We start from the raw sequence: 5,794 nt of genomic DNA, 5'->3' as shown, positions 1-5,794 counted from the left end.
GAAAGAAATGGCGAAAGGAAGGAAGGAAGTAAGGAAGGAAGGAAGGAAGGAAGGAAGGAAGGAAGGAGAAAAGGAAGGGAGGAAGGGAGGAAGGAAGAAAGAGAGAGAGGGAGGGAGGGAGGGAGGGAGGACAGCATGTCATAGGCAGCCTTCAAAATGTTCTGGACATATCAATGCACCACGAAAGAGAAATGGAACAGCACCAGCTCCCCACCGCTGCTGAAACACTGCGCCATCCCACTGGCAGCCACCAGACGGCAGCAGAGGAACAGAAGCAGCACTCAGAAACGTGGAAGCGCAGCAGTGCGGAGACAGTCAGAACAACACTCAAACAGCGCACAGCAGACGCTGTGAGTTTCAAACGGGACGCGTCCATTGGTGCCTAATTTGAGAAGAGTCACAGCCCAACGTAGCAAAGCAGCGTGGAAACATACAGGGCTAATCATAAACCAGCAATAACATCAATAATCGTAAGGAAGAAATGCCTAAACAGGGAAACATGCAGAGCACTTTTCAGAAGCATCCAGAAAGGGGAGCAAAGCAGAGATGGCTGCCTGCCCAGAGCGCAGTCAGGCACACGCACGCAGCGTAACCAATGGAATTCCTGAGCACACGCCAGGAAAGGGAACTGACCGACAGGCCAAGAGGACCCGACACGGGAGGGAGCAAAGCGCTCCTGAAAGTCTCTTCTCTTGGGGCGGGAGGACTGGGAATGCCGGGCAATGAGCTGTGGAAACACTGCACACCCACTGGCATGAAACTCGCACCACAAAGGGAAGCAGACCCACACCTGCCCGAACTGTGACCGAACCACGGGGCAACGGGTCCACCTAGCACCTCAGCGCATGCACTCCCCGCTCCTCCTCCCTCCCGCGCTCAGCACCGCTCACCTGCAGCCTCAGTCCGCAGCCGCTCCAGGGAGGCCCGCCCCAGGGAGGCCCGCCGAGCGCTCGCCCCAACCTCCAACACACGCCTGGGGGGCCCTTTCTCTGAGCGGCTGAAGCCAAAAGCAAAGAAGCCACCAAGCGGCTGACAGGACAATGGTCGCACCTGCCCCTGAAGCAAGACATTGTGGCTGCAGCGGGAACAGCTCCCTCTCCTCAGGGCGCAGACTGAATCCCCCGCCTCAGACACCACCCTCATCCCTGACGGGACCCACAGTCTCTGGCCGGCCAGCAGAGACGGCAGAGCCGTAAAGTGTGGGTCGGGGCTTCCCTGCTTCCGGTGCCCCGAGAGCCAGGAAAAGGCGCGCTGGAGCGGTCAGTCTTTGTCATTGAGATGAACCTCACCTGCAGGCATGAGCTCTGGCAAGCAGGCAGCCCCCATCCTGGCGGGAAAAGCTGAGTTCTTGCCCATGCCCCTAAGCAAACACCCAATAAGCCACCATGAGAACCAGTGACGCAGCTTCCTTCTGAGGGAACCTCATAAAGGCCAGGTGCGCCCTCCTCATCCCCTCTGCACACCATGGCTGCACTCCTCTCTGAGCATCGCCCGCTCAGGTGCCCAAAGAGCCGCCAACACAGAGTCAAGGCACAGGCGACTGGAATCATCGCACACAGGACTTCCCATGGTTGCGGTAAAACTCCAAGGAAGGTCAGGGAAGCCCCGTGCGCACTGTGATTCGATGCTGGGATGCACCAAGTGGGCCCTGTGAGCCCCGCCACCTGCCCGCCATATCCGGCAAACCCTTGGTAAGTGCTTCCTTGCGAGCAAGGGGGACCCTCCGCTGCTTTGACAGCAAATCTGACTGAACTCGACCTGCATTGTTTAAGCGGGGGTGCGGGGACGGGCTCCGGTAACCTAAGGGAATAACAGCAGGAAGAGCAATGGAGAACTGGAGGGGAAGGACGGGTGGCTGCAGCTGATTGGGGAAACGGATGTGTGCGGGTCTGAGCAGAGACCCTGGGCCACACCAATGAGAGCTGGGGGACCTGGCCCAGGAAGGTCCATGGCCCCATCCTCCTGGCTGCAGAGCTCCCTAGTGTTCCTCGGGGCACAAGAACCTGTTTTGGAGATGATGGGGAGGGCACAACTGATGACTGAAGAGAGCAACTCATCGGGAAATGCCACAGACAGTGCATGTGAGGGACTGGAACCCCGCAAAACCTCAGAAAGCAGCACCAAAAGCACTCTTCAAAATGGCACACATAAGGCTGCCGGAGACCAAAACTCCCAGCGCTTACAACATACACGCGGTAAATGGGGAGCCCGTGTTCATTGGGACTTGAAAGACCCGTGTGGAGGACCAGAGAAACCTTGGCTAGCGCCACGAGTGGAGGAGGTAAGCCTCAGAAACAAGTAAGTAAGAAGCCCCAAATGCTCCCCCAACTGCTCCCTGTGTGTGCTGCCTGAGATGCCTCCTGCTGAATTCCACCGCACCCACCCATTTCCGTACAGGCTGTGCACCTGCTGCCCTAACACTCCCAGGTGATGCGATGGTCAACAGCGCTAACAGTCCTGACACATATTTCTCCAGAATCCCAGCAGCTCTGTTGGGGGAACAGCCACTGTGAGGCCGAGGGACCCAGCAATGGAACACATCCTGGAACCAGCAGCAGAAAGAGATCCGCAAGGCAAGTGCACACCTACCTGACTTCCTGCTGGAACCTGTTGGGCTCACGGAAATCTGCAGAAAAAAACAGGCAGAAACCATGCCCACTAGATTGAAGACCTATGTGAATGTAGACACCACATGGCCGGTAAGACAAGGAAATGTGCCGCACCCACCAGGAACTATGCCATAATCCAGGATCACCTGGATGGCAACCAAAACTGTGGGCAGGCAATCTGCAGGGCTAACGCTGACTCACTTTGGTTCACAGGTGGGCCAGCTCCTGAGGATGAAAGCAGACCAGACTGAGGAGGACAATGCGATGCCTCCCTCCCTCCCTCCCTCCCTCCCTCCCTCCCTTCCTTCCTTCCTTCCTTCCTTCCTTCCTTCACTTTGGTTCACAGGTGGGCCAGCTCCTGAGGATGAAAGCAGACCAGACTGAGGAGGACAATGCGATGCCTCCCTCCCTCCCTCCCTCCCTCCCTCCCTCCCTTCCTTCCTTCCTTCCTTCCTTCCTTCCTTCCTTCCTTGGAAATGCACAAAATGCACTGTGACGATGGACATGACGTGCAGTTGCTGATTTCACATACATGCGCTGCTTAGCAATGAGGTGAGTGTCTGTACACAAGCATGGAGGGAGCAAATGGGCAGCCATCACAGCTGAGTGCATGGCAATGCCACTGCAACAAGAGAACAGGAGCCAACATTGACAACAGGACGCACATAAACATGTGGGATTGCGGAAGGTTGGAGGCAGGATGGGGGGGAAGGCACAGGGAGGAGGCAGATAGAGTAGGCTGTGTTCCGGAGGAGGAGCAACCAGCATCCCTGGCAGGATAGATAGGGGGGAAGGCATGGGGAGGAGGCAGATAGAGTAGGTTGTGTTCCGGGGCAGGAGCAACCAGCATCCCTGGGGCCACAGCACAGGAATGCATGTTCCCCCGAAAAGTCCATGGGATTTCCAAGAGACAGATGAGAGGGAACCTGAGAGACGTTGGTGGAGCCCCACACTTGAAATGCTCACTCCAACAGGATTCTGGAGGATGGGGAGAAAGGAGATCCCACCTCCTGAGAACAGACGCAGAGCAGGAAAGAGGACAGGAAAAGAGGAGAGTAGTGCGGGCTGGCCCCAAGAAGATGGAGAGCAGACTAAGCTGCAATGCTCCAAGGGGACGGGAAGGCTGCTAGGTGGCTTTGGGCAGACACTAGCTGAGATTGGAAAAGGGGACAGGGAGGGCCTTGTCGAACACTGCTGTGGGGAGGCCAGGAGTGGCCATCTATCAGGAAGGTGCAGGGTACAATGGTTAGAGGTGACATAGAAATCCTGAGGGCAGAGCTACTGAACAAGGCCCATCCCTTTCCACCACACAGGGGAAAAGGCTCAAGGAAGCGTGATGATGCAGCTTAAGCCAAGCAAGTAGAAAACACGCTGGTGACAGGCACCTTCCTTGGATGGGACACCCCGTGGCACAACTGGCCACCATCACCCACAGGCATGGACACATAGGGGCAAGGGGACACATCACCCTCAAAGACCAAGCCCAAAAAGCAGCTAGCTAAGCTGCGGCCTCCATTCCCAAAAAACTGCAATGGGCACCCTGGACTCAAAGCACCCCGAGACTGTGCACTGCCACTCACGGCCTGTCCTCACACCAATGCCTTTCTCTCCATGTACCTCCCAGGAACCCCTCGCCCAGCTTGTACCACACTCACTTGCCTATCCCTGTCCTTGTCCCTATGCCCACAACCCTTTTCACTGTGGCTGAGCGGCTCCATTGAACGTTGGGGACGAGACACTGTGTGAGGGTGGGAACTGGGAAAAAGGTACAACGGCAGCACACACAAGCCAGAAGACACAGTAGATGTGGATGCTGTGCCGGCAGGGTGATAGGGAAGGACCTCCAAGATACATATGCCCAAGCTCTGGGGTGGGGCATAGACCAGGATGTTACTCCCTCAAAAAGCACTGCGGACGTGACAGTGGTAGAGGTGGAGGTGCAGGTCACAGGGCAGCACTGGGCTGAGGGAAAACATTGAAGGAACACCCTTGGGGGAGAGGGACACCAACATAGTAATTCTGTCATTGAGCGCAGCACGCTGCAGTGGTGGAATGGACCAAGGGGCGAGGGGGGGGAGGACATGCTTGTTCGCACACACGGTGACACAACAAGATCCAGCAACACACAAACACTACTGAGACACGCACAAGGGGGGGCGGGGGGGAGACAACACTGGTGCATAGGGCTCACAAATCCATGGTCTTCATCACTCTTTTTGCAGAGGCTGCTCTACCACATGGGCCATACTCTGCATGCCCTTGAAGTTGGGCTCAACTTCACAGGTTCAGGGGACATGAGGGGAAACAAGGGGTGTGGGCACAAAGAACCAGACTCAGTTGGCCTCAAAACATTGACTTATTTCAGGAGTGTACAGGCTCAAAGCAAACCCGAAAAGGTACACAGGGGAAACGGGCATCTCTAAGAGGGAGGGCACTACTTCAGGGGGTACACTGAGTGGGTGCGAGCGCACTATCGGGAAAGAGGGGAGCTGGGCGGGGGGCGGACGGGGGACCGGGATGATTTGTGGGGATGAGGACCTTGAAGACCAACAGGTAGTCCCTGTGCTGGCCAACAGCATACAAAACTGCCAGCGTCAGTGCTTTTCAGAATGGAATTGCGATCTTACTTACGCACAGACGACTTGGGAGGCTTTCAGCCGCATCGATCGAATCCACGGGGGCAGGGGGGGCGGAGCTTGTGGCGCGGGGAATAGACACAAGGAGGAATCATGCTTGCCCATACACAGGCACACATGAGCATCCTCCAACCTACAGGACCACACAGGTGAAACAATAGGTCGGGAACGGCGGTTTCCCTTTTCACAACGGGCTCCACCACGTAATCCATGCAGACGGGAAGGGGTCCTCTCAACTTCCCAGGTCAAGGACACAATTGCCGAGCACAGAGAATGAGAGTCAGTTCCATAAAAATTTCAGCTCCAAGAAAACCCCAAAAGCCCCAGGGACAGGCCAGCACCTCAACATGAAATGGGCAAGTAGAATGGGGTGAGGCAACGGGCTGCATTCGACGGGGACCAGCGGCGTGTGATGACGGACATGAATCCGAGCAGCAGGACTCGGCTGACCATTCCATAACCATAAAAGACCCTAACGTGCACTTTTTGCGTGCTTTTTTTTTTTTCCCCCCGCGGATGCCCCCCTGAGTTGCGGCCTTTTCGACCCTA

Source organism: Myotis brandtii, unplaced genomic scaffold (assembly GCF_000412655.1).
Source record: "Myotis brandtii unplaced genomic scaffold, ASM41265v1 scaffold797, whole genome shotgun sequence".
Taxonomy (NCBI): domain Eukaryota; kingdom Metazoa; phylum Chordata; class Mammalia; order Chiroptera; family Vespertilionidae; genus Myotis; species Myotis brandtii.
Note: the sequence above shows the minus strand (reverse complement) of the source record.